The sequence below is a fragment of the Cariama cristata genome, unplaced genomic scaffold, assembly GCF_000690535.1.
Source record: "Cariama cristata isolate BGI_N322 unplaced genomic scaffold, ASM69053v1 scaffold26372, whole genome shotgun sequence".
Classification (NCBI taxonomy): Eukaryota; Metazoa; Chordata; class Aves; order Cariamiformes; family Cariamidae; genus Cariama; species Cariama cristata.
The window spans coordinates 22,407-32,744 of NW_009605954.1; positions in this window are offsets into that span (position 1 = coordinate 22,407).

The window sequence follows — 10,338 nt, forward strand, 5'->3', positions numbered from 1 at the left end:
AGGATGGGGGATTATGGCAGCCACCACAGGTGAGGGCAGAAATGTATCAGAGATCAGTGATATGTTCTTAGAAGTAGAGACTGATGAAGAACAGGCTTCAAAGGAGCTATGACCTCCTCTGCCAGCTGCCATGCTCTCTTATTCCAGTATCTGCCCTTGGCAGATTCCTAGCTCAAAAGTCCCAAAAGAATAAAGGTACCGAATTTGGGAGTACAGAGCTTTTTCTAGAATGACTCATATCTGTGGCAGGATACAGGACGCTGAATGATTTACTTCTACTTTGGAAGATATTCCAGGGCTGCTTTCAGTCCTGACCTCAATATATACCTCAGCTCAGCTCTACCAGTGGAAATAAAACTGACAGCTTTTATACAGGCAGTGATGAGTATTTCAACTTCTGCACTGATCTGCTGTGTGCATTACTAGTAGCTGCATACAGCATTTCCACATCATCTCATCATCTCTGAGTGACAGCTGTACAGAGTGCAATCCCAGTGCCTGCACACCCAGCAGCAGCTGGGAGGGACAGGAGTCACTCGCCTAAACATAGGCACCTGGTGCCGCCATAGGGACCCTGGCGCAGCCTGCCTGGTCCTCCCGTAGGGCACAAACCTTGTACTGTATCTGCCAGTTTTTCATTAATATCTCAGATATCCTAGCAACCCATAAATGATGCTAGACACCTATGCTTAGGTGGCAGCCCCTCTTTTAACCTGTGCTTCTGTGAAATCCACTAGCAGTAACGGGCTTGTGTCACATACCCACCCATGCTCTGTCTGCAGTAGGCTAAAGCTATGATTGCCCAAACTCAGCTCATAAGGACTCAGAATCCAGATAACTGGTCTGGAGGTACCACTTACTTTGTAACGGATGAGCAGGCTTATAAACACTCAAACAGATTAGACCTGCCTTGGCTGCTTGTCAGAGGAGATATCGACTGCTCCACTACAGATGCAGAGTGTGGATGTGATGTTTTCATAAATGTGCCATTTATGTACCGGCACTTTTGTCCTCACCCTCTCTCCCTAGCCAAACATTCAGCCATCCTCCTTGAGAAATGCCACACATCTGCTATGGATTCTCATGGGAATGGCACCCCATAAGTCATTTGTGTGGGAAAGGGAAGCAACCAGTCTGAGAGATCGAGACACTGCCATTCATTCACCAGCAGGACTTGCACCCTTATCTAGAGCCATCCTCTCCAGTGATTTCAAGCCAGAGTGTCGGCTGGGCCAGCTCTGTAGATTTTGAAGGAGCTTTCCACTTGCACTAGCAGCGAATTTGACCACAATCCCTTCCCCACCACCATCCGCATGTGGGGCAGCTGCTCTGACCTGCCAAGTGGGCAGGTGGCATCCACTCTATGAGACACCTGCAAGGTAAATTGCTTGACTGGGCAGTCAAGCAAAATCATTAGATTCCCCCCCCCCGCCCCTTAAAGTTCCAAATTGAGATCTCTGCTGACGGCTATGGTGTTTTAGAGGTCCTTACTGTCAAGGCTGCTGAGCTTCAGAACCTTGACAGACATGATCTAGATAAGCCAGTGCTGAGAAAAAAAAAGAGGTAAAATTGCTCACCCTGAGGATGTTCTGTTCTTAGACACAATAGGGAGAATATTTCTGTCTTTGCCTCCTGGCAATTAGTCCTCGTTGAGGATCAGATCCAGCCAGTCAAGTGGCAGACCTCCCAGAGGCCTCTTTCCCCTTTGGTGCCTGCAGATGTGAGCCAGGCAGACATTGCCTGGTGTGGGATTTGGTGCTCCGTTCACCTCTTGTCGGACCACTTGCATGGCTGCTTGGCACATGTGCCTACTTGGTGGATTGCCACAGACACCGTGAAACGGGACCTGCTGATCATGTGAACTATGAAGATCAGGCTTCAACATATGCTGCATAAATAGCAGTTGTTTTGTCCCAGCTGGCGTCCACTCTCTTCCTTGCCTGCATTCCCACCACCCTTAGCTGTGCCCAGCTGAGTCTGGGGGAGAAAATTCTATGCACTAAATCAGAGCAGATCTGCAAAGAGGGAGCAATAAGAGACATCAGGGTTTTTTCACGAGCGATAACAAAAAGAAGAGCTCAACATTTTTAAACAGGGAGGTGCTTTTCTTTTCTGCACTAGAAATTCTACTTTTTTTTGCTGCCCTGAGAACAACTAGGCAGGATCTGAGATGTGCTGGGATAGATGATCGGGGTTGAGAGCCTCAGCTGCTTCCCCAGACTCTTCATGCAAAGTGGAGAGGAGCAGGAGGGACAAAAAGGGCGTCTCTGAGCCCATCTTCAGCTGGACAAAGGCTTTTACTGTGGAGACATTGTGGAAAATGGCCGTAAGCCTGGTCTCTGAGAAACACTGTGGGGACATGCAGAGTAGGAAGGGGAATGTGGAGGATGGTGAAAATCCTTGGGATTGTCTATTGCAACAGGGGCCACAGAGCAAACAAAAGCTATCACAGCATACATCCCTGCCGACTGTATTGAAAGCCCCTCAAAACACAGGCTTTGACTTCTGAGACCAGGAGACAGAAATTAATTGTGCTTCATATTTTTCTTCGTTAAAGCCCTGAAAACTATCACTCAAGACTGGTGTTATAAAACCTACGTATTCTTACTGCTAACATCTGTTTACAGGCATCTGAGAGAGAAGAGTTTGCTTAGGTTAGCATAGGACTCCAGCTGCCTTGTGGTATTTGGAAACAGGGAAAGAAGTTCACCTGCATTTCAGAGCTTCCAGACAGACTGAACAGGGATCCTCAGATCTCATCCTCTGCTCTTTCTTTTAAAAATTATCAGAGAGGTTAAAATCATGATTTTATGGGGAGAAAAAAAATAATCCTTCAAAACCTTTTTCTAATTCATAAATAAAATCTCCCGGCTAGGATTCTGTAGTATGGATGGAACAGGCAGCTCTTCAGCCATATCCCAGCCCAAAGATGTGCGTAGTGTGGCTGAGGAACCTGTTTACCGATGCCTGCCTATTGTCTACCTGAGCCAGGGGACAGACTTGTTGGAAATGCATCTCCTGCCCTGTTGTACTGGATGTGGTATCGACATCTCTATGTCCTTCTTACCTCATCTTGTGTTTGTTTTGACAGAGGCAGTGGGCAGTGATCGTTCCCGACGTTTGTCAGCAACCACAGCAGCCGTGTGCCTTGCCTGTTCTGCCCAGCGCTCTGCTCCACCGCTGGAGGATGAGAAACACCCCCAAACATCGCCGCACCGATCAACTCCCACTGCCCAAAAGGTGGTAACAAGCAGGGACAGAGCTGTTGTGGTGCCCTGCGATCCTACAGCTCTTCACCTTTGATTTCATGCCCTGGCTCCCGTTCCCCACCTGGGAGAGGAGTGCTTCTCTTCCCCTGCGGCCTCTGTGTTTTTAACCATTCATTAAAATTTATTAGATGCGATCTACATTCTCAGCTGTGCCAGCATAGCAGCTGAAATCCAGGATGGGCGCGGGTGCCTCTGAAGGTCTCTCCTGGCACATCATAAAACCTGAGCTTCAGTACAGCAGCTGTGAGCTGCAGTGGTTCAAGGACAGTTGTCACAAAAGCACAAACGTGGACATGTTGGCCTGAGGCTGGTATGCTCTCAAAACAGCTTTAAAACAAAGCTAGCCTGGGGTAGGCTCTTCCTCTGAAGGATGCACTCAGCTACCTACACGGATCAGCCTTCAGTGTTGGAGAGGGAGCTGTGCTGAAGCACCTCATTTGAGGTGTGGGAGTTCAGAAGGGCTCTGGTGCCTACGCCTCGGCTGAGAACTTGAACTGCCCTCGCTTAAGGTTGTTTTGGAAAATGCCATCCCAGATCCCCAGGCCCACAGGCCTCTGGATAAAGTTCCTCTGCCGCTCAGGGAGACCCGGCAGGTACTGTACCTCCAAGGCCATGCCTCCATGTCTCGCTGCAGAGACCAGAAAGCAGGGGCAAAGGTGAGTGAACTTGAAAGTCTTGTTCCTAGCCTGGAACCGTGCTGCAGCACCATCAGGCACTTCAGTAGCTTCAAATCATGTATACGGACTTGCTTCCTAGACTTCCAGAGAGGAAGACACCTCTCTGAGGTGGAGGTGGGTGAGAAGTGCTCAGAGAAGAGGAACCCTCAACCTGCACTCATCTCCTGTGAGAGCATCGAGGAACGTGGAGAGACATCATCGTGAAACATATCTTGAGCACATAGATGACAACTGAAATAGCAAATGGACAAGGTTTTCCAGTTGAACTTTGAAAGGCATGTGTGGTGCTGTGAAGAGAGAGGAGACAGTGTCATGCAGAAGGGTTTCCCTTTCTCTCAGTAAAACAGGAAGACAACCAGGTGGAAGGCAGCCCACACAGGAGGAGGTGTCAAATGAGGACCGAAGGAAGGATGCACTGGATTAAAAGCAGAAGTGTTGGTACCATGTGTGTGCGTGGGGAGTGGTGTCACTGTGACTTTTCCAGGAAGATTCCCTGAATGACCCAGAAACCCCTCTGAGCATATCTTGAAAACCATCTTCACTCAGGCAATGAGAAACAAGGCTTTAGGCACTCAGAACACATCAAGGATTTCACAGCTGGGGGAAAGTTATGAGCAATTGAATTATCCCCTGCCCAAGAAATTCTGGGCCGGCAGGAAACTTATTTATTTGTTGATTTATTTATACTAGAATTCTTCTCTGCCTAATCCTTGTTGAGTTTTGGTTTTTAGCTTAGATCACCTGACATGTTCATGAAGAAAGAACATTTCCCCCGTCGCCCTAGAACAGTAGAGCTTGGCGTTCACTGATGAATGTCACATGTTCTGCGCGCCCTGGGGTTTCTTTACAATGGTGTCTTAAACTGGCAAAATAATCAGAAACACAGCAAAGAGGGGAGTACAGCAAAGGGAATTACAGTTCCTTTATGCAAGAGACGTGGGTGGCACTAAGTTTCTGGCTCCTGAGCAATCATAGCAATTGCTATGATTTTGCACATGTAAAAACACGTGCAAAAGACTCACTTGGCAGGTAGTCCTCATGGGATCTCAGGAAGCCACCATGAAAGGGGCTCTTTGAAGGGTATCTGAGAGAGGGAGTCGGTCCGTGTTCCCTCAAATGGGGAACGAGCTGCCACGCATCCTGCTATAGGAGGGGGGCTAATGCACAGGAGGGGGCAAAGGGGATGAGACACCTCCTATCAAAGAGGGAGGCAGGAGAAATCAAAGAATAGGCAGCAAATAGAGAAATGGAGATTGCGTTTAGTGAGGCTTAGGCCAAGGTCTTTCTGGATGAACACACCCAGCACTACAAGGCCACCCAGCCAGCCATCTCAGCATGAAGAAATACTGAATGGGCTGTGAAAACAGCATCTTCCCTGGGCCCTAGAAAGGTCCTTACAGAGCAAAGGTCTGGAATACTGGCACTGGATAGCACGAAGGAAGCCTGGCGTCCGCAAACCACTTATCATTCTCCATTTGTCAGAGCTTTGTGTCCTGTCCTCTGCAGGAGGTAACGGGCCTTGTGCTCCAGTGGGCTTTGCCAACCCATCCTGCCACCAGGCAGCTGGGCTCAATGTTTCCACCGAGCGTTAAACCAAGATTAAGTCCCTTTCTTTGTGGTTTAGATGAATGAGCAAGATCGAGGGAATAAAGGAGTTGATTTATGATCCTCCATTTTCTCCTCTGAGATGGGCAGGGTTTCTGCCTGTATGAACAGGAGGGGATATGGTGATTTATCCCCTGGCCTTTAATCTTGCACAGGTCCTACATAGGGTTTTGGCACTGATGGTGGGTGTTTGTGGCAAGGATCTATTCCCGTTGCAAAGGACACCCCCACACATGTGTTTTTTAGAGTTATTCTCTCTGCATCCGTATAAGAAAGCAAAATTATTATTCCTGTTTTTCCCACTGGGCACCTGGATTCCAGTGGTAGGCATTATGCTGTCAGTTGAGTGCCAGCCAGAGCCTGCTCTAAAGACCAGCTCTATTGCACCATCTCCATTCTTGCCCTAGCCTGGCCCTGTGGAGGAGAGTTTCTGTGAATCAAGAAATCCTGTTAGTCACTAAATTGTGCAGGACCAAGACCTTGTATGGACACCGTGAATGTACACAGCTGATATTCCAGGCTAGCAGACATTTGGACCTGTTCAGCGCAAATACTCTTTTCCCTGTAGAGCAGCCTAAGGACAGCAAGGACTGGTGCTGCCCAAGGCATATCAGCTAAGGGTAGGTGAGTAACAGACACCACAAGTTAAGACGGCTGTATGTTAGCAGAGCTGGGTGGGAGAGCCCAGGAGTGGAGCAGTGGTCAGAGTTACAGGCTTCAGGGAAAGTGAATGCAGTGAATGTAGTGAATGCAATGAGGAGGGAAGCTGCAGATCAAGCCTGAAGTATTTAAAGAAGAGAAGGCATCCCAGCGCCTGGTTTTTACTAGCATATTAGTATCTGATATTCATGTTCTATGAGGTTGTTCCAATTCACCAACCAATGAATATTACTAACATTTCCTGTTGCAGAAAATACTATTGACAAAGGAAAGAGAATGTCAAGAAAGTACTTTTTAATGGTTATTTATTTGTATTGAATGGTACTAGAGCGTTATTAAATATGATGTGAATAGTACAATATTGCGCCATTGTCTTGTCTTGCAGTGTCAGTGCTTACTCCTTTTCCAGGAAAACACAGCAGACTCTGTAATGGAGAACGTATCAGTTGTTCTCATTTCAAGGGTACTGGCTTCAGGCTTCATCTGACCCAAATGCTACAAGAGAAATTCAGGCAAAAACATTTCAGGTCCCTGAGACTGGTGCTTGTGTTATGGAGATAAAGGAAAGAGACAGAAGGAGACAGGAAAATATAGCCTAAACTCCGTAGTCTCATGGCATCTCTAGCTGTCATTTTGGTGACATGGTGACCATCCCTACTGAGATTGCTCTGCAAAGGTGCTGACCACAACTCAAAGAAGTGAGTGGTGGTCAAAACATAGGGCAAGCAGGCAGTTCTCCATCACAAAGGAGAAGGGAACGGTGCCACACACTTAGTGAAATGGCAAGCTGCATTGCACGGTCATGCCTAAACAAGGCTGCTGCTGGCAGTGAGCAGGCTGCCTGATCTCTGTGGAGGTCTGTTGGGTGACATTATTGAGGTCTGCTCTGCAGGGTGCACCGTATCCACTCCAGCGCTGTTGGGCCAGGCAGCTCCTGCCCACTCTCCTCTCCTCTGGGAAGAGCCAGGACAAGCTCTCCTGGCAGCAGTATCGTAAGATATAGGGGATCTCCTGCAGGAATGGAGTGCCGCAGTCTCTCCCAATTGGTTCTGGAGGCCATGAAACCTCTTAAGAGCTGTTTTTCAACATTCTTCCTCCTGGAGGAGATCAGTTGCTTAGGACAGCACGTGATGGGAGGCAGGCAAGGGCAGTACCTTGCGGCCCTCTGCAATACAGCCCACTGCATCTTCTGGGCAAGGGGGAGACACCCAGGAGCAGCACCAACAGGGCAAGGAAGCATAGGCGATGGCATTACAAGGTCTAGTCTTCCTAACCAGCTCATGCTTTTCAGTGCCTACTTCTGCCAGTCCCTGTAAGCTACAACCCACTGGGAAAAATGTATGAACTGTCACTGAGGCGCTGCAGGTGTCAGTGCAATGGGATCAGGTAGGGAAACAACTCCAGTCTCTTGGTTCTTCCTTCTCTCTCCAGAACGGAGGAGAATGGATGGGCCTATTTGACAGAAGCCCACTGTTGGCTAATCCACAAGCCTGGGAGAAGCTAGTAGACCCGGGTGCTGTTTTTAATGCTGTCACTGATTTACTCTGTCATTTAGCCAAGGTATGTGACATCAGCTATCTGTTTTTTTTAACAAGGGACCCACCTCCCAGAAACATGGAAGCACTTTTAAGACTCTTCTGAGGAAGCATTGCTAAAAATTTAACATTCTAGAGTACAAGCTAAATCCATACCTGTGTAATAAAAAAATTCACAAAGGTGTTGCTTAAAGTGCAATGTGAATTTTACAAGCCAAGATCCTGCGAAAGGCTGAGAAAGAACTGCTGTGGCCAAAGGTACCTGAAATGTCCACCCCACTAGAAAACATAGTCACCTCCCAAAAGAGAGGGACAGCTCTGCTTGGCTGTAGTGGCTGAAAGCTTCTACGATGCCTGTACAAGGACTAAAGCTACCTTCCTCTTCCCTTGATAGAAACCTGGGGATTGGGAGGGCAGTGCATAGGACACATTGACCGACACTACCATGAGCACCCTGCTTGGTATCACACTGCTACACCAGTGCATCCTTCCTCCCCTCCTTGGGCCCTGCGTTTTCAAGGCCAAGCTTCCCAGCCACTCCGCTGCATTTTCAATAGGGATCTAGTGCAGGCCCCAGGAGACAAGGCATGGAGGAGAAGGGGAAAGAAAAAGAGCAGGCAAGAATGAATCTTATTAAACAGAGCAAAGTACTTCTCTCGGTCTCTCATCACGTTTGCGGCTGATTGGAGGTGAAATTGCACTTGGAGGGAGGGGAAGCCCCCTCCCCTGGGACAATCCAGAGGCTCTTGCACAAACTTAATTTCAAGCTCTGTTGAAGATGGTGTTTGTCTTTTTTTTTTTTTTGGTATGCTTTCAATTTAATTTCTCAGGCAGATGTGTGAAAATGAGAAAGGCAGACCTTTGACTGTGAAAACAGCCAAGTGCCTGCTTCTTACAGATCCAGTCTCACATTGTTTTCCTCCATCACTGCCCTCAATAAATCTGTGCGCAGGGGTTTCTAAAATGCCCGCCACTTCCCTTCCACACTTCAGTGGAGACAGTTAAATTATTTTTTTTTGCATTTAAGCAATCCAATTCATTTTTAATTCCAAACACACCCCAGCTTTCCATGGCTGTGTTAAAACAGGAGCGCTGTGACCTTGAAAAGGCTCAGACCTGCTGGCACCATGAAGTTCTGATCTGTACTCTGCTCTTCAGTCTGTACTTGCTTGCTCTCTGGTGAGAAAAAGGCTCGCTGTGGTTTCTGATCCTCCTGTTCCAGTGACAAAAGCTGAAAGGGAAGAAAGGGAACTGCATTTGGCTTTGGAAGGCTCCTGAGGGAGATGTTCCTGGAGATTCAGCTCTCCCAGCCTGCACAGAAACACATGCTGTTCAGCTCCTCTGCAGAGAATTGATCTGGCTAGTTCTATGTTCGTTTTCCAGTCTTGAGAGGGTATATACACACAGGTGAAAATACAGCTTGGGGTAGGCTGTTGCCTTTCCAGCTGACCTGCTGCTTCTGCCCAGGAACTGACACAGGGTGACAATTTTTATAACTAAGCCCTGACTGCGAGGAAGCTAGCAGAGCCGCTGGAGCAGGACAGTTCCAGTCGGTCCGGCTTCTCCCTGCCTCTGAGACAGATGGAGGCAGACAGGCCTTGCCCAAGTTGTTCCTACATCACGATCTCCTACTGTGGCCCAAGGGAGGATCGCAAGCAAAGCATAAAGCTTAAAGCAGTACCAGGCCCTAGAACAATTGCTGTCTGCAACCCCAGGTCATACCACGAAAATCTTGGTTCCTTTGTTTGTTTCATGGTTGATGCAGAGATTAATTCTTTCCTGTCCGTGGCATTGTACTCGCTGGAGCTTTCAGCAGAACAGCTAGCATTGCATTGTTTTATGGAGGGGAAGACAAGCAGGGTGGTTTTGCCATGGTCATGGGGGGAATGGCACAGGGAGAATGTAAATGGCACAGACTCACAGTGACGTGCAAGAAAAGCAACCTTTGCAGCAGCAGCATTAGGTAGGTTTCAATAAAGCAAGAGTTTGCCCAGGCAAAATAAATGTTAAATACATTTTTTTTTTATTTTAAAAACCAATTAAGTTAAAATTAAATGCGGAATGATGACAATTTGCATCTAGGTCTTAAGCAATCCACTGAAATTGAATAATGGGTTGTTCTGCGCAGCAGAATGACTGAGGTCGAGTTTCCTACAGATGTGTCCCCTACACCTTAGTCCAGCTCTGAAGCAAGAGTACTCCCAGCTCCCCATATAAACGCTACCACCCTCTCCCCCGCTCTTTTTGCCATGCCACCCCGCTTGGAGGGCAAACAGCAGCACGTGCTTCGCCCAGTTTGTGGCCAGGGAACCCCTTACGAGAACAGGCAGACAGACTGACAGCGCAATCTCGAAAGCCCCATCTCTTTAAGAAATCAGCCAGTAAAGAGATGGGTGTAAAAGCCAAAATCTTTACGGGCAGTGAGACCACGACTCCTCGCTGTGGAGGCTGATGCTGCTGCAGTCCCTTCAGGCGTGGGTAGAGACTAGTGTATTCATTTCAGTTCATCTCTCTCCGCTCAGTTCAGGAACTAATTTAAAGTCGGGACAGCAGCTCTGGATTGACAGAGGCGAAGAGCCGCGCTTCACCTCA